This window comes from Sceloporus occidentalis, unplaced genomic scaffold (assembly GCF_023333645.1).
Source record: "Sceloporus occidentalis isolate IW3139 unplaced genomic scaffold, rSceOcc1.0.p SCAF_2, whole genome shotgun sequence".
Taxonomy (NCBI): domain Eukaryota; kingdom Metazoa; phylum Chordata; class Lepidosauria; order Squamata; family Phrynosomatidae; genus Sceloporus; species Sceloporus occidentalis.
Genome location: NW_028316982.1, coordinates 157,799,939 through 157,823,682, shown reverse-complemented (window position 1 = coordinate 157,823,682; position 23,744 = coordinate 157,799,939). Strand labels below are relative to the sequence as shown.

At 41.6% G+C, this 23,744-nt stretch overlaps 1 protein-coding gene across 8 annotated transcripts in view; it reads right to left on the bottom strand.

Annotated features, from left to right (window-relative positions):
- PCCA (propionyl-CoA carboxylase subunit alpha) overlaps positions 1-23,744 on the bottom strand; it is a 308,554-nt gene that overhangs the window by 243,539 nt on the left and 41,271 nt on the right. The gene's annotated exons all lie outside the window — the stretch shown is intronic.

The following is a 23,744-nucleotide window of genomic DNA, read 5'->3' as shown; positions in this document are numbered from 1 at the left end:
TACACGTGAACCAGAAAATCTTGAGAATTATTTAAGCAAGCTTAGGTTCCCCAAACCATTCTTATCCTTATTCACATGGACAATTGTCAAAAACACTTTTTATAGCAAGTCTGAGCTAGAAGCGATAGCCAGGAAAGTCTGCCCACAATTTAGAATTCTGAAGGAGACATCTTCTAGAGCAGGCAGCTATAAGAGCTAGTCTTTGGCATAGTTTAAAGATGCTTACCAAATCTTTTAGAAGGATACACACACACACACACACACACACACACACACACACACACACCACTGCTTAGGAAGCATCTGTCATTTTTAATAATTAGGAATGGAAGAAAGTCTTATATTTTATTAAAGGCATACCGATTAATAATATTTGTATAGGTGTATACAATCAGGCATCTGCAACACAGTTATTTTCTTTTCTTACCACAATACTCAAAGATTAACTAACTAATCAAATAAAATATTAGCAGAAAAGATAGTTAACACTAACTTCTTATAAGACTAAAAATATCTATGGCATTCTCAGGTAGAAATAAATTCAATTTTCACAAGATCAGGGAAGTATTTAAGAACTAGGGCAAGGGGGAAGAATTAAGCTCTGAAGTAGTAAGCTTTGAGCTTTAAAAAAATCACAGACAAAAATGTAGCCACTGAATTTAAATTACAGAATGTTTAAGCCTACTTTTCTCTCCATTCTAGATGTCAAAGACAGTTTAGAAATATATCCATCCAACATCCAACATATAAGAAACAATTCTAAAACCATTAACACATCAAACATAATTTTTAATGCACATACAAGAAGCTTACATCCACCACACTTGAAAAAATATGCATGGGTCACGTGGATCATCGTCTAACCTCAAATGTAGAAAATAGCAAGCTCGGAGATGCAAAAAATACCACAACTTAATCTCTTCTGGCTCCCTTGAAAATGAGTGTGAGTTGACCTATTGTGAGTGTTATATAGGTATTGTGCATGTATACATGTACACACACCATTCTAAATTCAAACAACATTTCTGTAATCGTCCTCATCTCAGATACAAGAAATGCTAGAACGGCATTTCAACCACACACTTCATAATTCTTAGAAGAATTATTTTAATGCAGCAGTTATATATAAGAAACTTGACTTCAGCCAATTCAGGCAACTCCAAACGTTTTTTTTTTTTTACTATAACATATACAAATGCCATCAGTCTGCCTATTAGCTAATGAATCCATCCTACTGATGGAACTGCCATATTAAAAAGCAAGAGAAATTCAACAGAAATACTAAGCAATCTAAAGTTGCCAAAATTAGTACTTTGTAATCACCATGTCTCACAAAAGAATAAATTGGGGTGTTAAATTTAAGCCAACCAAGAACCACAATCCATATTTTTTCCATCATGCTTTCAATTTATCACAACTTGTGTGTTCATTATTAACTTCTTGATTTCTGACTTGTAGCTACCTTCCAAAAATATTAAACCCTCTGTCAGCGTCATATTCATACTCACAGCTCCATCAATACATGTGGCTGGTTGGTTAGCTCCCCGAAAAGCAAAAAATCATATTCTCCAATTAAAAAGACAATTATGATAACACAAAATCAGTAAGAACAACACCAGCCAAATCAATTAAAATCTTGGTAAACTCAAATTTAAGCCATATGACAAAAGACAATTCAATGTAGGGACCAATCTACTTTTTTTACTATTTTAATCTCTTTCTTTAATTTCTTTCTTTCACTTGAGTCTCAAAGGTGCTACAAGATCTCACTATTTTAATCTGTTATTTCAAGTAGACTAAAAACCAAAACAATATTACGTGACACACTGATTTCAGATCTAAAGCTGGAAAGAGAGGATGAAGAGAAGAATAAGACATTGATAGAAAACAACTTTGCCTTTTGGCATACTTATCAAGTCCAAATATAAGACAGGATGCTATAGCTCGTATGTAGTTTTACATGTCTTGGAATGGATTTTGCTATTCTGAGACAAGGTTCTAGACAAAAAACATCCCTTTGGGCACCCAAATTGTTTAGGACAGAAATGGGAAATTATGACCCTTCAGATGTTTTTGACCTAATTCTTCTCAGACCTAGCCAGTGTGGTTTAGTGCTGGAGTAAGCCTTGAGAAACCCAGGATGATGAAACTCATTGGGTGACTATAGACCAGTCTCTCAACTCATCAGAACAGTTACTGATAATTATAGATAACATTGGGAAGATGAAAACGATGTACCCCACTTTGACCTTACTGGACAAAAGGCAGGATTTAAATGTATCACATAAATAAGCAGACAGTCTTTCTACAACAGGGCCTGCATGCACACTGCAGAAATAATCCAGTTTGACACCACTTTAACTGCCATAGCTGAATGTTATGGAATTCTGGGAGTTGTAATTTTGTGAAACTTTTAGCCTTCTGTCAGAGACCTCTAGTGCCCACAACAAACTGCAGTTCCCAGAATTCCATAGCATTGAGCTATGGCAGTTAAAGTGGTGTCAAACTGGATTATTTCTGCTGTGTGAATGGAGACAGTGAGATATTATTTTTATAGTCATAAAACAGATGTAGGACTGCAATTGTCAGCCCCATGTTAAGAGATCCAAAAAATCTTGCTAATTCTACCATAGTAGAGTTTAAGGAAATTGTTATAACCACTGTCATACATGGTTGTCAAGGTAAACCAGCATCAACTTTTTTATTAAACTGGATATCTTGATTTTTAAAGTTATTAACTATCTTGATGTTTGCAAAGGGATAGTGGGAGAAATAAAATAAGTAAAGACATTTTTTCAAAACAGTAATATGTATAAATTTTGCAAATCCACTAAATACCTTGCAAAACATTTCTAAAATGGTGTCTGGAAAATGCAACAATTTTTTTGCAGCCCCCAGACATTCTTATTTTCTACCTTGCCACCGCAAAAGACAAATGAAACAAAATCTGATCAGCTGCTTACATCACATTGTCAGACCCACCCACCTGCACTGTTTCTATAGAGCCCCTTCTGTACATTAAAAGTTTTCCCTTTAGCAGGTACTACTTACCTGCAAACAATGTCTAATTAAAAGCAAATACACCACACAGTTCACAGGTCCCTCAGCAGAAATGAAAATATAGAATCATCCTCTGTCTCAATATTGCAGAACAAGTCAACCACTGTATTCTTTACATATTAAGGCACAAATTCTGATGTTGCTGTGGAACACAATCACACAACTATCTGCCTCCTTCCCCCCCCCCCAGTTTATTTTCCCAAATCAAGTATATCACTGCTGTATAAATTATACAGACACTCAGTTCTGAGCATTAGCTGGGATCTTGTACATTTTCACAAGACAATCTAATCAAACTAGCCATCCCCTTTTTTTAAGCTCACATCAATATAGCAGAGCAATGAATGGTTTTTCAGTATAAAGTGGATTCACTCAATTGACCCAAACAGCATAATACAGCTCAGCAAGACAAACCACAATTAGCTTGTCCCATAAAATGAGGGTAATGAGTAAATCCTTTGTAAGGTTGCTTCTCACTCTCTCACACACAAAGGCATGGCAAAGTCCTGAATTAAAAATCAATTGAATGCAAATTATCTTTGAATCCACTGTTTCAGCTGTTAAATGATGAAGGAGGTACTTGCCAAGCCTTTTCCAAGCAAGCAAATTTAAATACATTTAGGCAGACAAAGTACAGTACTACAGAATATAGAGATCAACAGACTTAGCTTGAAGTGTAAGTCTCAGAGTTGTTAATGTGCATACCAAAATAGGTATCTGATGTAAAGCCTAATCCTGACCATGAGGAAATTCAAGCCATGTAGACAGAGATTAATATTATAAAACCGGGAAGTACACAAAATAATTTAGGGAGAGACTTTCCCAAACAGATATTGTATCTGATAAGGGGCAGAAATCTCCTTTTCTCTCTTTTCTTTTCTTTTCTTTTCTTTTTTTTTTTTTGGGGGGGGGGTGCTAAGGAGCTATGGATAAGGGGAGATGTGACTGGACTGAAACATTTCTGAAGCTCTAGACTAGAGTTTTTCAAATTGCTATCATAAGCTTCACTTATGAAGCCTCTGGAAAGGTGGCAGTTTGTTGTCGTTGTGTGCCTTCAAGTCACTTCTGACTTATGGTGACCCTAAAGGCAACTCTATCATAGGGTTTTCTTGGCAAGAGTCTTCAGAGTGGATTTGCCATTGCCTTTCTCTGAGGCTGAGAGAGTGTGACTTGTCCTAGCTCATCCAGTGGGTTTCATGGCCGAGTTGGGATTTGATACCTGATGTCTGGAGTCCTACTCGCATGCTCAGACCACTACAATCACACTGGATCCCAGTACAAATAAGCTTTTTTTTGGCATCAGAGCCATGGTTTAGGCCCTTCATTCCGAGATCATCTACCAACACCTGACTTTCCTGTCAGTGGGACTGCATCCGCCCTGCAGAAATAATCCAGTTTGAACCACATTAACTACCATGGTTCAATGCTATGGAATTCATGGATTTGTAGTTTTGTGCAATATTGATCCTTCTCTCTCAGAGAACTCTGGTGCCACAATGAACTACAATTCCCAGAATCCCATAGCATTGAGCCACTGCATTAAAGTGGTGTCAAACTGGTTTATTTCTGCAATGCAGACGCAGCCCAGGTCTACAAATCCACTCTAACATGCATTTTTGAAAGGATCTATCCATGGTGCTGGACCCCATTTTGAGGGCTGGGTTCAGAATCTCAGACAGATCCTTTAACAACCGGATCAAAACCCAGAGCAAATTCACTAGTCAAGAGAAAGTAACTTGATCTAGAATGCCAGTGTGGCCACCAACTTTCAAATTATCTATGAAGGGTTATGAGGGAGTGTCTGTTGATGCTGGCTAGTTTGGGGTGAAGGGCTGCTTCATAGCTGGTTGCCAGGCAACGGACAGCACCAGAGGGCGATGTGAGGATGTGAGGGCGATCTGGCTGAGACATCTGTCACCCCATTGATCGCCAGGGTTGATTCGGCTGATCTGGCTGGCTAGGCGGGTGTCCCCTTCCTCCCTCACTGCTCCATGTGCGTCCCTCCCGAAACTGCGCGCTCGGTGGAAGAGGACGACCATCCCAGATAGAAGGAGTGTACCGTTCTTCGGTCAAGGGTATACGATAGCTGCGCTCCCCTGCTAGAACCTCCAAACAAGCTCAAAGGTTTGATGTTAATGTAAATGCAAAGATATAGGATGGGGGACACCTGGCTTAAGGAGACTACATGTGAAAGGGATCTAGGAGTCCTAGTAGACCACAAGTTGAACATGAGTCAACAGTGTGATGTGGCAGCTAAGAAGGCCAATGCGATTCTAGGCTGCATCAATAGAAGCATAGTGTCTAGATCAAGGGAAGTAATAATACCTCTCTGTTCTGTTGGGATATATGCAACTTCGCATGCTGAGACCTTCTACGAATGTAAATGCATGTCTATGGTAGTTTTAATGCTTACTAAACAGCCCCTCTTCATTTCCTGTTTAGTAAGAGCACACCTCACCTTTTTTACCTTGAGAGAATCGTCCTTCTCTTTGTTTTGTCCAGAGCAGCATGCCCTTCCTTTGCATGCTAAAGGAAACTTTCTTAAGAAGCATGTAGTCTACCTTTCTACCTCATCTTCTTTGCAACATGAGGTTAGACCTGCATATTTCTGCATACACGTGATTTTGTAAGTAAACTTGTTTATTTCACTCTAACTACGAGACTTTGTTTTCATTTGGGGACAGGTGGTCTGGGAGATAAAGTGGACCTAGTTTTACTTGCTCACCTATATTCTGCTGTATTTGCTCTCCTGGTGAGATTGAACCATCTCTCCTACTTTCCTGAGTTTTCTAACAAATCTCAAGAAAGAAAATTCCAACATATTCTGCTTTGGTCAGGCCTCACCTGGAATACTGTGCCCAGTTCTGAGCACCACAGTTCAAAAAGGATGTTGAGAAGGGCAACCAAAATGGTGAAAGGTCTGGAAACCATGCCCTATGAGGAGTGACTTAGGGAGCTAGGTATATTTAGCCTGGAGAAGAGAGGGTTAAGAGGTGATATAATAACCTTTTTAAAATATTTAAAGGGATGTCATATTGAGCATGGAGTAAGCTTGTTTTCTGCAGCTCCAGAGAATAGGCCACAGAACAATGGATTCAAGCTACAGGAAAAGAGATTCCACCTGATAATGAGAGCTATTTGACAGTGGAATACATTCCCTTGAAATGTGGTGGAGTCTCCTTCTTTGGGGTTTTTTAAACAGAGGCTGGATGGCCATCTGTGTTTTGGTTGTGAGTTCCGCATGTCAGGGGGTTGGACTGGATGGACCTTCTGGTTTCTTCTAACTCCATGATTCTAAGATTCTATAATCAAACTAAGCTTGAAGTTAACTCATACAAGATACTTTATTTCTGTATGTTCTCAGTAAAAGTTACTGTTTGTTTTACACTGGTTGACTCTGACTGTTTCCCTAACTTTGGTCTTCTAGAAATTTTGGACTTCAACTCCCAGAATTCCTAACTGTTGGTCAAACTGGCTGGGGCTTCTGGGACTTGAAGTTGAAAACCCTTGGAGGACCAAAGTTTAGGAATCACTGCTATAAACTGTAAAGAAGAACATACATGCTACCTAAAATATTGAAACTGGTTTATGAAGACACATGGGACCTTAATCCTTATACGCTTAAGACAGTGATGTCCAAACTCTGGCCCTCCAGGTGTTTTGGACTTCAGCTCCCAGAAGCCTGAGCCACCTTGGACAATGGTCTGGGATGCTGGGAGCTAAAGTCCAAAACACCTGGAGGGCTAGAGTTTGGACATCACTGACTCAAGGAATAGTGTTAAAAGGGTAAAAAGCAGGGAAAGTGTAAGTGACGGGCCTTTCTTGGGTTAGAAGGAAAAAGCAGCCTAGATCTTTAGGAAGGTCCCATCACAGAGGGTGAAGGTTGTTTCTTCTATACTTCAGTTGCTCTTCAAAGAGAAGCTGGAAAAGAACTCTGTCCAAGCCCCTGAAACACAAGACTTCATTATTAGTTCTCACTTCACAGAGCCAATTCTAAAATGTTATTCCTCCCTTTGATTACAAAAGCTTCTAAGGCAGCCCACAAGATAAAAGTATTATATACTGTATAATAAAATGAACCCATATCACAAAATACAAATAAAAAACGACATCAAAAACAGAGAGCATGGGAACCATGGGTGAGATCAGTTTCAGAAATGCTGGAAAATATGGGGAAATGCAAAAAAACAAAGCAAATTAAAACAAACAAAAAACCAAAATTGAGACCAGAAGTGTCCAGGATGGTTCACCTGGCATTCTGATATTTGGGAATCTAGTAGTTTGAGTTAGCCTTTGCTCCAGCACAAGACTGGTACTTCTGGAGGCCTTCCATCTTCATTCCAGCCAAAAAAAAAAAAATCAGCATGGGGAAACATCTGGGACCTTGCCACAAAAATAGCCTATGACTGCAAGCAGCTCACATGCCGAACTAATCTTATCCTTAAACTAAAAAGATCCACAGCCAGGGGAAGAAAAAATTATTAAGAGAATCCAAAGGTCTGGTGAAACACAGCCTTTCAATATTCACCGAAAAGAGGGAACCACTATTTGACATCAGAGCCATAAAGGCCTTATCTTCTGTCCCAGCTAGCCAAAGGCAACAGATTGTGCAGCAACTCTCTGATGAGGAACTTAAAAGAAGCAGCCAGCCTTATGTGGGAGAAGATAAATCTTGAAACAGGTATGCCTGAGACCATTCAGGGCTTTATGGTAATAACCAGCAATTCAATTTTTGCTTGAATACCTTCTGAAGTGCTGGCTCAAATAACAGATTAATATACTCCCAGGAAGCAGATTCCAACCAACATCATGCCCGCTCCAACTTCAACTACAACTGCAGTGGTCCCCAAACTATGCTCTTTAAGGGATTTTGGACTTCAGCTCCCAAAATCCCAGACTACTGGCCAAGATGGTTGAGGATTCTGGTAGCTGAAGTCAAAAATCTCTTAAAGGGCACAGTTTGGGGGACCACTGTTTTAGAACAGTATTCAAAGTCACCCCCTAAAGTCACAGAAGGGACGGCACTCCCCCCCTCCCAAGGGGACAGGTATATAGCTTGGGTGTATTCTCAGATCCAGACTGGCAAGCTTGTTCCTCTGTGGAGAAGGGAGTGTCCTGGCAATAAATAAATTATTAAACCAGAAAAAAAATGGTGTGTCAGTTATTTGACAGGTGCCAACTAACCTTAGTGCATTCCAGAAAGGAGAACAGCTCTGCCAAAGGCTGCTTCACGTCGGTGTCTTGTATCAAGTCTCTAGTGCTTGATAAAGGTCAGAGGTTGTGACTATACCACAGCCTTGCAAATGTCCTCCAAGGGAATTCCAGAGAGGAAGGCTGAAGATGAAGCTTTGCTACCACTCTGGTGATCAGAGGAAATGCGAGGAAGACGTAGAACTTTTTGCTGGGCCACTGGAAGACGTCCCCTTGGGACCGAGGTAAAGGAAATCTGGAACAGAAATGGTCGCAGTGAGTGCTGAGATGAGAGGCAAAAAGGTTGACGTCCATCATTCCCCACAGAGAAAAAAGGTGGAGGGCAACCTGAGTTGCCACTCGTGACAGGAGTCCAGAGCTCTGCTCAGTTTTTTCTGCAAGCTCATTCTCCTCTCCAGGGAGATGTATGGCTTGCAAGGTGATCCGTCTCCGGATGCATCAGTTCCTAATTTGAAGGGTGAGGCCGAGAGGGGTGGCCGACCTGGTACCCGCCCTGCTTGTTGATGTAATACATCACAGTCGTGTTGTCCGTGAGGAGGAGGTGGACCTGGTTTCGCAGGGAGGGTTCAAAGCCTTCAGTACCTTCTGTACCCCTAGCATCTCAAGCGTGTTGATGTAGAGTTGACGCTCTTTGGGAGGTCGTCGAAATGGGCTCCCCAGCCCATGTTTGAGGCACTGGTGGTCAGTTAAGTTTGAGGTTGTGGTGGCAGAAAGGGAATGCCCACCAACACATTGAGTGGGTCGAGCCACCAGTGGAGAGAGCGGGTGACAGGTCTTGGAACAGTGAGCCACTTGCGTGGATCGTCGAAGGCAGGGTTGAAGACCGAGAGGAGCCACGACTGGAAGGGAAGCATGCGGAGACGGGCCCACGGCGTGACAAATGTGGTGGATGCCATACGGCAAGGGCAACCTGAGCTGTTCATGCAGTGATGCACTGAAAGGCAAGGCATCGACGAATTGCAGACCTAAGGTTGAGGAACCTGTCGTGAGGAAGGTATGCTCTGCAGGTCGTGGAGTGCAAGGTGGCTCCTATGAAGCAGACCCGCTGGTTTGGGCAGAAGGTGGACTTTTCATTGTTGATCATGAGTCTCAAGTGGTGAAGGAGAGAGAGTGCCGACTTGAGGTGGGAGAGGAACATCTGCTTGGATGGGGCCACGAACAACCAGTCGTCAAGGTAGGGAAAGACAATGATATATTGTTGACGGAGGTATGCGGCTACGACCACCATGCACTTTGTGAACACTCTCGGAAAGTCCAAAGGGGAATACTCAGTGCCAAAAGCAATCGGGGCCGACAGAGAAGATGAGAAGGTCCCAGTGGTCCTCTTGGATGCTGCTATGGAAATAGGCATCCCGAAGATCCAAGGTGGCAAACCAGTCTGACTCCTGCAGGAGAGGCAAGATGGAAGCCAAGGTTACCATACAGAAATGCTTGTAGGCAATGAAAGAGTTCAGGGAGCGCAAGTCCAGGATGGGACGGAGGCCACCTGCGGCTTTGGAGACGATGAAGTATCGAGAGAAGAAGCAATGTGAGGTCCAAGAGGGGGGGACGGGCTCGATGGCCCCTTTTTGAAGCAAGAAGCGCACTTCATCCAGAAAGGTGTCTGATGTGGTGAGAATGATACCCCTTGGGGTCCTGTTTGTCCTCAGAACCAACAACCCCCGAAGTCTGGGAGAGTCGGTCCGGTATCACCACTTGAGAGGCTTCACCCTCTGAGAGTTGGTAGGGTTCAGACAAGGAATGTAGAAAGGTGTCCAGTCGAGCCCGGGAGTCAGGATGAGGAAACAACTGAGGTTGAGGCGCTGACTGGGCGCATGATACCGAGCCCAGTTCGGTGTCAGCAAACTGGGAAGGGGTGTCGGTACGGGACCAATGGTTGGAATTGGAGTCCGGACAGGGACAGGACTTCTTTCCTGAGTGATGGGATGAGTCCTTGGACTTGTCTCGAGATTTATGCTTTCTCTTCTCCGGTTTGGAGTCTGAGGACTTCTTCCTCTTTGGTGAGGATGGGTGGCCAGCCACATCCTGGTCCGAAGACCTCCATTTGTCTGGGGTTGACCCAGAGACTTCCGAAGAAGGTTTGCCCTCGGCAGCAGCAGCCTTGGCAGGGAGCCTCGGAGGAGACAAAGTGGTAGTACCCTCAGCAGCAGCAGCCTTGGCGGGGACCCCTGAGGCCAGAGATGGGAACCTCCACTTAGCGGCCGTGGCCTTGGCAGAGGCTCTAGAGGTGGAAGGAGGCTTCAAAATTTGCGTGTAGAGCATGGATCTCAGGCGCATCTCTCTATTCATCCTGGCCTGTGGAGTGAAGGCCATGCAATAAGGGCAGGAAGCATGGACGTGGCCTCGCCCAGGCAGAGGAGGCACAAGGAGTGTCCGTCGAGTGCCGAGATGTTTGTTCCACATTCAGTGCACTTTTTAAAAGAGTGCACAGACATCTTTAGACCAAAGCCAAGGGGTGATGAGAAAGAAGTGTCAAGGCAGGGTAGGCAACCGTTTTGAGCCAGGGGCCGGGTTGCTGTCCCTCAGACAACTGGGGGGCCAAAGCCAAAAAATAAATAATTAAATAATTTTTTTTAAAAAAATATTAAATAAATAAATAAACCGGGACAAATGTAGGACAACAAATGGTGGACACTTTTTTTTAAAAAGTGGAGGACACGCAAAAAAATTTGCTGATTTTTAAAAAAATGTTAATATAAATGCATGTTTCTGAGGCGTCTATAGACAATTGCCCCCCTTGCCGCTGCGCGCGAGAGGCCAAAGGCCCCGGCGGCAATCGGCGGCAGGACCGGGCTGGGGCCAATCCCAAGGCCTCGCTGGGCCGCATCCGACCCGCAGGCCGCAGGTTGCCTACCCCTGTGTCAAGGAGTCCAAGTGTTACCGTCAATCAGAGTCCAAAACCAAGACCAAATCACATTCCAAAGAGTAGTCAGAGTCAAACAAAGTCAGAGCAAACGCAGTAAACAAAAACAAAAGTGAAAGCTAAGAAAGGAGCGATTCTAAGCAAGGTTCCTAAGCTGCTCACGCGATGGACAAAAGGAACTGAGAAAGGGAGGGAAGACATGCTGCCTATATAGAGGGTGGGCAGAGATACCACCAAAAAGTCTTCCCTAGCGATTCCAGTAGGATCCGGAAATGCTGTGCAGGCGCAGAATAACCCATTTGTGTGCTTCGCAGAGACCAAGAAGAAGAAGTGCCTCTCCTTTATACAGTACTCCTCCCTGAGGTTTAACATTTCTGGACTGCCTCCATCCCATCAGTCAGGGAAATATGCTGTGGGAAGACATGGGACAGGACCTCCTCTGCTGTGGCAGCCCAGTTCTAGAAAAAACACACACCCCTTGATGGCCCAATTGGTGCTAAAGTGAAAACACTGTTATTTACTAAAACTGGTTTTACACAAACCCTCATATGTACATGGCTTTAAAATGTTTTAAATTATTTTAACTGTTTTAGCCTGTTTTTAACTGTTTAAACTGGTTAATCTCTTTTGAAATCATTTTTATTATTTAACTGTTTTGAATGGGTTGAACTGGTTTTATTTTATGTGGTCCTGAGGTCTCAAGACAGAGGGCATGAAAGAAGTAAGTAAATTCTCTAATCTAGATATACACAGGCATGATGTAGGTAGGATCTTGGTCACTGAATCTACACTCTTCAGAAAGAGATGGAGCCTAGCATGGTCACAACATCTGGGCTAAATTTTGGACATGCATGTTGCTTCTTTCATTCCATGCTTTTGAAAGGTTCTGAGAACTAAATAGTTGGCCAACCTTTTGGTTGGTCCTAATAAAGGTACTGAAGCCACTGTGGTGTAGTGGCTTGGGTGCTAGACTAGGGCTTTAGGAAACAAGGAGTTGAATCCCCCACTCAGCCATGGAGACTCGCTGATCTTGGCCAAGTTACACTCACCCTTATATTTGTAACTTCAAGCACATTAGCAATTTGGCTAAATAACTGCAAATACTATATATACTCATGTATAAGTCTAGAAATCTTAGTCTAAAAATTGACCCCAAAAACATGGGTCAGCTTATCCATGGGTTAACATAAGTACTGTACTTTTATTTTAAAAAGGAACCATCCCCTGGTGAAAGACAAGAACATAATCTGTCATGGAAGCACTGATACCCGCCCCCCCCCCCCAATCTATTCTCTCATCCATCCAGCCTTTAGTATGAACACAGTTATGCCTGCTGTAATTTTGCAAGTTATATGGCATTGTTTTCCTTTGCTTCATTCTCTAAATCGTTTGTTACATTCCCCTAAGTTTTACCCTTGACTTATCCTTCATATCAAAAACCATAATTTCAGCCCCCAAGCCTGCCCGCGACTTATACATGAGGTCAACTTATAGTTGAGTATATACGGTAACACAAAATCTTAAATACATAAATATTACAAGATCCAAAGGGGGTACTGAGAAGAAACAAAGCATGTCATAACACTTATCTTTAAACTAAAAATGTTCAGAAAGAATTATACTTTGAACCACCAACTTCAAGAAACAATTGGGAAAATAGAAAAAAGCCTTCCCAGTAAGCCTGCAAACAGGCTTAAGCTACAAGAGTTTGCTACTTCAGTTATAATGAATGTTCAAAATACCTACCAAAAAGGTATAATCTTTTACACTCAAATTTATGCAGTTTTCAATATATTTCTAAATTGGATTTAATTTAATCTATCACAATGCAGTTTGATAAAATCAGATCAAATAACACAATTTGGTAAAAATATTAAAGCAACAATAAAAGACATAATCCATTAAAAAAAAGTTACCATACATACTCGACTATAAGTCTACTTCACGTATAAGTCAAGGGCAGGCTTTGAGGATAAAATTATCAATTTTCATATGACCCATGGATACGTCAAGGGTAGTATGTAGGGGCATATAACAAAGGATGTAAAGGACAAAGCAAAGGAAAATGATGCCAAAGAACTTAAAAGCTTCCAGCAGACATAATTGTTTGTGCTCACACTAAAGCTGGAGGGATGAGAGCAGGGCTCAGTGCTTCCAAGACAGAGTACGCTTTTGCATTTCACCAAGGGGTGGTTCCTTTTCAAATAAGAGTTACAGTACAGTACTTAGACTGACCAGTGGATAAGTCGACTTGGGGGTTTTGTGTTAATTTTTACTAATACTTCTAGACTTATACCTGAGCATATAAAGTAATTTAAAATGAGGCATATCTTATAACAATAAGGGAAATAATCATAAGCAATATACAAGTTGTTATTTGCTATCAAATTAACTTTCACTAATAGCAACCCTATGAACAGGAGACCTTGAAAATACCTCATTATCAACCGCCCTGCTCAAGTTCTGTGCCTTTCTTGACTGAATAAATTTACTTGTCTTCCTTTGTTCCTATTGTCCTCCAATTTACCAAGCATTATTATCTTTTATTTATTTGGAATATTTATACCCCATTCTTCAGCCAAAAGGCTCTCAGAGCGGCTTACAAATTGTTAATTAGACATTTTCCTGCTCTCGGGCTTCTTGGTATGCCCAAAATATGACATTCAGTTTAGTTACCAAAGAAATAAGGCCATCATATATTCCAGTGTTTAAGATTATTCACACAGTTTCCGCCATGTCAGTGGACCAGTGAAACTACTCTGTCTTTTAATATGAATCATATATGAGTCTGTACAGACAAGCCAAAATAAAGCTGCTTTGGGTCACTTTGGAGGTATGCTGTTTAAATGATGCATGAGTCCTAAGAGGCTGGAAGCCATACCAAAGCCACGCTTTGAGGCAGCTTCTAGCCTTGTAAGATGTATGTGTCATTTAAGCAGCATACCTCCAAAGTGACCCGAAGCAGCTTTATTTTGGCCTGTCTGTACGGGACCATATAGTTCTCCATGGGGTTGCCTACATGGGCCAAAATGCCATGGTTCTTTCCAGTCTTGTGTCATCTAGTTCAGATGATGCAAGTCAAAACTCCATGGGCAAGATCATGCCAGATCCTGGCAAGCCAGATATGAATCAAGAGGATCCCGCCTGACCCCCAGGGTAAACAGCCAGTACCCCAAGATAATTTACCCTTGGTTTGCTGTGGAGTTTCCAAGAAATTCCATGGAAAAACCTGGCTTCCTCTGAGGGTTAGAGTGTGTGACTTGCCCAAGGTAATTCAGTAGGTTTCCACAGCCAAGTGGGGATTTGAACTCTGGTCTCCAGAATCCTAGTCGAACACTCAAACCACTACATCATGATGGTGCTCCCTGAGCCATATGATCTTATAAACCTACATTAATACCTTGAACTTTGCTTACTTATTGGGAGCCAATGCACATCTTTCAGCACAAGTGTTTAGTAGGAGGCTTAAAATGGCATAAACCAAGTAAACAGTTTTTAAAAGTCTCTTTTAGGCATCAGACTGAAAAGCTGATACCAAGCATACCTTGCTATAACTTGAGCATCAACACTAAAAAAGCCTTCTCTCTTGCTGGAGTCCTCAGAAGATAGACATGCTATCTAAAGAGAGTATCAGTTGACATCTCTTGTGTGTGGGCAACTTAGTGTGGGAAGAAGCATTCATTCAGGTACAGGTATACCTCAGTTAACAAAGTCGATATGTTCCTGGCCATTACTTCTTTTAACAGAAAATTTGTTACTATACGCAGAATTACATGGAAAGAATAGTGACTGGTTCCTACACTAATAATAATAATAATAATAATGAAGTTTTACTTCTTTCCCACCTGTCCTCAAGGCTTGAGGTGCAACATGTTAAAATACAAAACACAATTAAAAAGAAAACACGTAAAACCAACAGTTAAAACACAATACTATAAATCAATTAAAATACTCTCATATAATACATTCTTTAAAATATAACAATTAAAAGTCTTGATTTAAAACTGACTAGGTAGGCCTGCCAGAAGAGATGTGTCTTTAATATTGTTTTAAATGCTGTGTTTTCAGCTGACGTATCTCTTCCGGCATGTCGTTCCACACTCTGGGACCAACATACGAAAAAGGCCTCTGGGAGACTGTTGCCAGTCTAGTCCTGGCTGGTTGGAGCAAACATTCTCCAGAGGACCTGAGTGCACAGGGCAGATTGTATGAAGATGATCATGTAGGTAACCTGGACCCAAAAAGTTGTGAAGTTAACTTTGCCTAGTGATTCCAGAAGGTTCCGAGCTTACTGCGCAGGTGCAGATAAAACCCATTTGTGTGATTCACAGAGACCACGAAGAAGAACCAACAGTTTGTACTTTGCTGGTAACTAATTGGCAGCATGGAGTGATTTTAAGATTGGTTTGCTGTGATCACTACTCATCATCAATCCAGATGTCATAATCTGAATCAGTTGGAGTTTCCAGACTTGGTACAAAAGTAGCCCAACGTAGAGCACATCACAGAAGTCCAGCCTTAAGGTTACCAGCAAGTGCAGTACCATCATTAGGTCCTTCAATTCTAGGAAGGGGCACAGTTGGCAAAGAGCAATTCAACATGTTTCAGATTTTTTAAGTTAAAAACTAGAAAATATGCACACATGAAATGAAACAGCCATGCATAATAAAGCAAAAACATTTTGAACCTTTAGAAACCCACTTGAAGTTTTCTTATTTCACCAGCCTCCGCTTTTCTTATGATTTCCATTTGGTTGCACTTACAGACCTATATTTTTCAATATGCTAGGGGCAGCTGCTGAAGCAGACCTGTCTGTGATCCCTCTTTCTCTTTGTTGTTCGCACATATTCTTTAAGGGATCATGGAGGCAGCTGCTGTTTCCCTTGTCTGTTGTAGGCAGGCACACACAGCAGGCACATACAGCTTTGTTTACTGCATTGTTTACTGCTCCAGAGAACAGGACCCGGAACAATGGATGCAAACTACAGGAAAAGAGATTCCACCTGAACATTAGGAGGAACTTCCTGACAGTAAGGGCTGTTCGACAGTGGAATGCACTCCCTCGGAAGGTGATAGATTCTCCTTCCTTGGAGGTCTTTAAACAGAGACTGGATGGCCATCTGTCAGGGATGCTTTGATTTGGATTTCCTGCATGGCAGGGGGTTGGACTGGATGGCCCTAGTGGTCTCTTCCAACTCTACGATTCTATGATTCTATGATTGTTTATTACATTGTTTACTGCAAATACGCTATTACAATCTGATGTTGAAGGGCTATGCTTCTCCAGCTCTCCTTCACTATCCTCCCAATGCTGATGCCACATTTTAAACACATTCAGCTGAAAAGAGGATAAGGACAAAAGGGTGTCTGGATGGGCATAAAAAGCCTTTGTATGAAGGAGCATCTTTCTCAGAGGTTTCCCTAACAGAGGTATACCTCTACTTGAGTCCCAAGTACCTTAGGACTCTTAAGAACTCTCAAATGGGTCCAAAGCTAAAAGGCAGCCAGTGAGCCTCTTTTAACAACAGTGACAAAGGATCTATGTGAGCAGTACAAGTTAAATTTCTCTGAAGGATCTGAAATGCTTTCAGAGATAGCCATGTATTTGTAGATATTTAAATGGGATGTTAACGCAGAATTAATAACCATGGCCATACCAACTGTATTCAGGAGACTTTTCAGGTGGTATACCAGGCAATGTTGATGAAAGAGCTCTCTCACTACAGAGTCAGTCCCCTGTTCCTCTAAAGATAAGATAACTCAGGATTTCCACTGGATGTTGTCTGGGTAGTTAGTGGAATTATAATGCTGTTAATAGTACAGTTTGAAAGGATCTTGAGTTAAGAAGAATGCCCAAATTGTAAACCTATTCCTTCAGTGAAGCACAACTCCAAAAGACTATGGGACTGCTCATACACAGGTTACATGAATCTATCTACATGAACAAGCCAAAAAAGCATAAAATCTGACAAAAAACTTCCAAAGTTGTGTACACCAAAAGGTATATGTGTGTCTATTAGATATGAGCATATATTTAGTCATATCCATGACAGTTCCAACTAAATCCTCTTTCCTGTTAGCAATTAACTTTTTTCCTGCCTGCTAAATAAAGTCATATTCCCTGCTGATGGCAAATGATTGGTTTACCTATAACTCCAGGGAGCTTAGCTATCAGTCCCTTTAAGAAGCTTTGACAGTTTAACCTGCTGGGCTCACAGCACCCTTGGGAGGGCCTTACTTGCAGTTTTACTTCTGATGCTGCTGACCACTAATACTGACTCTATAGATAATGGATTTCAATAACAACCTCCTACAGGTTAACACTTTTGGGTAGCATCCATGATACTTCTTTAATTGAGTTAATACATGAAGGTCACAGTTTGGTAGGAAGTTTTTTAATAAATTTGGCAGTGGTTATATTTTTTTATTATTATTGTGTGTTTATCCATACAGTAACTCTAAGATAAATTACCTACAGATATAATCCAGTCTCCTTCTGGATTTTATGAAATGTTTCAATTTCTTTCTCCTTTTTAAAGTGAACTTGGTTTATTAGTTTGCCTTCATAGAAACTTGAACATTTTGAACAGTTTCATGAAAGAAATGAAATCCATGGTTCTGCCCATGCTGAGCACAGAATGGTTACCTGGTCCACAATACCAAGGATATGTGCATTCATGCTCAAGGTTCAGAGTATCTGAAAGTGCAAAAGAGCAATACTTTGACTAAAATTTAGATGACACGTAATAATAGAGATCTGATAAAAAATACATAAACTATCTTCCTTTTCAAGAAAGAATGTATAGTTGCATTTTATGAGGTGTAATAGAAAATTGCTAGGTAAGGCAGCCACCATAAACTAGGTTTTTTAAAAGTAAATTTTACAGCAGGATTTTCTACTGTCCCATTTTGCTTTTAGTAATGTAATTGCAGAAAATGATGTGTACTAGGAAAAATGCTATTTTTCATTTAAGATTGTATATATTACCTACAAACTGTAAACTCAAAACCTAATATGGAAGGCATCCCTCCCTCTTAAACCTAAAACTGTGACAGATAGTACAAAGGGTATTAAGAAGGCAGCATGGGAGCTATTTGATGTATTTCTTGATTAACTCGTTGCCTGTCCACTTCTCACACAGAATGTACTAACATGTCATAATCATCATAATTCCCATCATCCCCACAGCTCAACACAAGCTCGTTGATTAGTGCACAACTCCCAAACGAGCCATTGCTAATGCTAAATAATTCCCTTCAGCCTCCTGCTACTATACCACAGGCTCCCCAATTAAACATAATGTAGCTGATTAGCCATATTAGTCTGGACAAATTTCTACCAGGGATTCTGTTCTAGTTGTTTGCACCAAAAATGAAGGAGGAGGAGGAGGAGGAGGGAAAGAAAGAAAGAAAGAAAGAAAGAAAGAAAGAAAGAAAGAAGGTAACTATCAAAATACGACAGTGTGGTTTATTTAAAATCAAAAGCCTTGTAAGGATTTTATATTGAAATTTAATAATGATACTATAGCATTCGAAGAAACCACACTGACTCCTTTAAAAGTTTAATTTCTGCATGAGTCACCACATATTTTTAAATCCAACACCACATTTAAAAATCTGATAATAGATTTAATATACTATACCAGAAAGGTACAGGGTGTGCATAACACTGCCTAATGCACCATTGTATAATTTGCTTCTCAAATTACTCCCCACATACGCTAATTTCTTCCATGTACTTTCTTATTCATATTTATCAATTTAGCTGCACCAATATTGACCGCAATCAACATGAACCACAGTTTACTCCTAAAGCAGAACCAGAATCAGATCCTGGATTAAGAACTAAACCTGGTTATTGCTAGCCATGCCATTAAGTCTACACTAATTACTAAGCACACATGTGTGACTAGTAAACAATGAAGGAATTTACAGGAAAAGAGAATCCATAAGAAGCATGCAGTTTCAGAGATTATTTCCAGCTGTTTAATACTGTTTAAGAGACTGGATGAACCAGCATGTGTAGTGGTTTGAGCACTGGACTACAACTCTGGAGACCAGGATTCGAATCCCTGCTCCAACCATGGAAACCCAGCAAGTGACCAAACAAGTTACACTCTCTCTGTCTCAGAGGAAGGCAAACACTCTGAACAAATGTTGCCAAGAAAACCCCACGATAGTTTTACTGTAGAGGTTCCAACAGCTGGAAATGATCTGAAGGCACACAACAACAACAGCAACAACAACATCAAGGGACTAGGTAGTTACATCTGCAACAGGGAACCAACAACCAAAGATCTCATACAGAACAGGAAGATAATGCTACCTGTTCTCTTTCCCTATAACCAAAGCCCAGTACATGATTCCTAAGTATCGTGCCACCAAATCTTCTACTACTTTCATAACAACTGTAATAATGAATATTCCATAACTGATCATTCTTCCTAAATAATTAGAAACTGACATTTTGTGCCATCACAACAACTCAGTCAATAAAATATGTATTAGTACAGTACTGTAGATGGTTTCCAGTCATACCAGATTTATAAAATCAAACAGAAATTTACAAAAATCAAATGATCAGATTATTATGCTTTCTCGTGAACATCTATGTACAGCCGCCCCTCTGTTTTCACGGGGGATCCATTTCAGACAACACCCCCACCCGAAAATGGAAACTTGCATATACTCAAACCCCATTGGCTTGAATAGCCGTGTGATCCCGGGCGTGGGCACCATTTTAGCAATGAGGCTTACCCCTCCATGAATAATCGAGACCATGGACTTCAAGTCCGCAAAAATGGAGGGGTGGCTGTATTCATTTACAAAAGAAGTTTGATTGAAGCAGTGCTGTTAATATTTTTTAAATCTTGAATTGCTGGCCTATCATCTTTGCTATTCATGACATTCTGTCATTCTTTTACAATAAAGCTACAATCCTATATTGGTTTTGAGGCAGCTAAGTCTCAACAGGTTCAATAGCTCTTACTTCCAAGTAGAAATGTGTGGTGCTAAGGTTTCTCCTTTCCCTAGCTGCTGCTTCCTGAAGCAGGTAAGACCATCTGAATTGTTTTTGTGGGTTTTTCAGATTATGAGGCTGTGTTCCAGAAGAGTTTATTCCTGACATTTCACCAGCAGCTCATAGCCTGAAAAACCCACAAAAAAAACTATTGATGTCGGCCGTGAAATTCACACCATCTGAATTTCTTAAATCACAATGACGGGTTACAGACGGGCAGGGGAAGACGTCTTGAAGGTGTCTTCCCCTGAATACGGAGCCTCCAGACCGCCCGCCCCGGGGGCGTGGCTAAGGTGGATGGGGCTTCCACACTGGGGGTAGTGAAGACGCCTCACCTGGGGCCGTTTCTTACCTGCAGCTTCCATACCGCCGCCTCGCAGGACACTGCAAAGAGAGAGGCAGCTTCCGCACGGGCGGCCAAAAACGTGGCTTTTTTTTCTTTTGCCGGCTGACGGATGCGCAGCTGCGGCGGTCAGCACCGGCGGCAGAAAGTGTATGTGCACATTTAAAGCGCCCAGGCCCCTTTAAACTTTTTCCCCCGCCCTACCCAAGAACAAAGGTGGCCTCCTGCCAGCTGGTGATGGCATCCTTGTCCGCTTGCACGTTGCCAGTCTCACTGGCATCATGGATGCCTCCTCTCCTTTGGTCCCCGTGCTCTTGCTGAATCTGCAATGCACAGCCACAGCTGTCGCCGCTGCTACCGCTGCCACTGCTGTCCCCCTGCCATCCCCCATCACCTCCCTTGTCCATATGTAAATATTTAAAGTTTTAGTGCTTTTTTATTGTTAGGTGAAAATGGCGCAGGAATGTGTGTAGGGGTTCACTTTAAATTCCAAACTTTCCACAATTCTAGCAGCGCATGCGTACATGTTGCTCTAGGGTTAGGGTTACGAGCATTAAAATAGAGTGCAGCTGTGCCGCAGCTTCCACAGCTGCCTGGCATCTGACGCTGCAATTAAAGCCTGACTGCAAACCGCGCATGTCCCGGGACCCCGACTCATTATGCGACGCAGCAGACACGGAGCTTTTAAATGGGCAACTTAAATTAGCGGCGTAACAATTCTGGCGTATCGGTGCAGCAGCTTACATACAGAGATGCGCACGTACGCCGCTTATCAAAAAGAAGCGGGGAAAAGCGGCACCTTTTTAATGCCGCTTCTTCCCGCTTGGGGCGTGCGGGCGGCGCGTTCATGACGGCATTCAGGTAAGGCCCGTCTAAAGGCTACACCTTCATGACGTCATGAACACACCCCTTTTTGCCCGTCTGTAACCCGCCAATGATTCAACAGCCAGCCAACCCTATAATAAGCTCTTCCCTCTGATAAAGGTTAGACCTGTTACAGACTGCCAAAATAAAGCTGCTTCGGGTCTCTTTGGAGGTATGCTATTTAAATGATGCATGGGTCCTATGAGTCCGGAGGTCGCACCAAAGCCACACTCCATTCCTAAGCACTGGAGTGCAGGTTTGGTGCAGCTTCCAGATTCTTAGGGTGCATGCATCATTTAAACAGCATACCTCCAAAGAGACCCGAAGCAGCTTTATTTTGGCAGTCTGTAACAGGCCTCTGCTATGCCATAGTGAGCATGTATGTCCACACACACACTTTTTAATATAATTTACAGATTGTAAGTCACTTACAATCATAACTAAATACTACTATTACTTTTTAAACAATATTAGAATCCCCAAGATTCAATTCTCCACATTCAAAAGGAAAGTTTAAAAAAAATCTAGCCCTGTGCTGCCATGGGAATCCACTGGTTAACTTTATCAAAGTGTCATTCTCTCAGCTTCAGAGGTAGGCAAAGGCAGCCCCCTCTGAAGAAACCTTGCTAAGAAAACCCTGTGATAGGTTTGCCTTAGGGCTGTCACAAGTCAGAATCTACTTGAAGGCACACAACAACAAAGTTGTTGCAGATATTTCAAAGTAGAATTTATTTTATACTAAAATCAAACAACATCAAAAAAATGAATGTTAAAACTTAAACCAGTTTTTTAAATTATACATCCCTATGAAAAGTTAAAAAACTCCTATATTGAATATCTACCTATCTAGAAATCTGAAATACTCCTAAATCCAAAACTGTCTGCCTGGCTGAGACAGTGACACCTTTGCTTTCTGATGGTTCAGTGTAGACAAACTTTGTTTCATACACAAAATTATTAAAAATATTGGGTATAAAATTACTTTCAGGCTATTTATATAAGGTATATATAAAGCATAAATGAATTTTGTGTTCTGTCTTCGGGACCATCTCCAAGAGATCTCATTATGCTTATGCAAATATTCCAAAATGTGGAATAATCCAAACTCCAAAATACTTCTGGTCGCAAGAATTTCAGATAAGGTATACTCAACTTGTCTTCTCATCTTTTTTTACGCTAATGCATTCCATCTTAAATTACCTGGAAGCTGTACCTTTCCTGGGAAACAAATGTGCTTAGTTTTAATATCCTATCCACTTTGTTATACTATCCACTTTTAATTTAATAGCCTAGGTCTAAACTAGCTAGGTCTTTTTAACATAAATCCAAACACATTTAGAAGGCAGGGCTGTCCTACAACTGGTGATGGTGAATTGATGTTGCTTGCTTGAAAAAACTGAGAGTGCTCCATTATATCCCAGTCTAGTGAAAAGCAGGCAATGGACTGATATTCAGAAATTTAGAATGTTGTAGTGCTTAATCCAAAGAGTAGTTTCTTAGAGTTTTCCTTCTGGCTTGAGTAGATTTATGTTACAGAACACTTCGTTCCGATATGAAGCATGTGGCTCTTTCTATTTCAGATATTAATGAAAAGTTAATACAATTAGTTAATAGATATTAATAGAAGTTAGCCACAGTACCTATTTGAGACAAAGTGTAGTTTGGATTAAAGCTGATGTAATTCCATTTGTGATGCAAGTATTCTAGACAGCAATTCAGAAGTTTAGCTTGGACTTCTTGGACTGAATTTAAATAAGGCCAACGGACACAGACTTCCACTGCCATATGGGAGGTAATTGGGGGGGGGGGATGTCAATTTAGGAATGTCTTTGGGATTTTGTCTTATGCTATTATTTTTGTTCTTACTACTATTATTTGTTAAATTTAAATAAATATTGTTGTCTGGGTGGATTAGGACAAAAGATGTTATAAACATGCTTGAAATTGTATGGCAAACCGTAAGAGTACAAATTCCCCTCCCCATTATAAAAAAAATAAACAGCCCAAGTAGACTGAACAGATACATTAACCATGGAATAATGATTGTCATGTCATTAAGAAAATAAAAGCTGAAAGCTAAGGGAGTATGTGTCCATATGACTAGGCTTGCCATATCCCGGTGGGGGGCGTGACTTTCCCAGTTTTGGACCATGCTGCACGGTCACGGTCCGGTTTTGCCTCTCTCCCGGGACGCCCCCCTCCCGGGTTAGAGTGCCGCCGCTCTTATTTGCCGCTGCCGTGGCTGTTTTTGTTTGTGCAGCGGCTCTTGCCGCCGCCGCCGCCAATGCGGCTGCTGATGTGGCCCCTCTGGCTGCCGCCGCCACCATCGCAGCCTTTGGCACCCGCCCGGGCCCTGTGCCCCGCCCGAGCAGGGCTCTATCGGA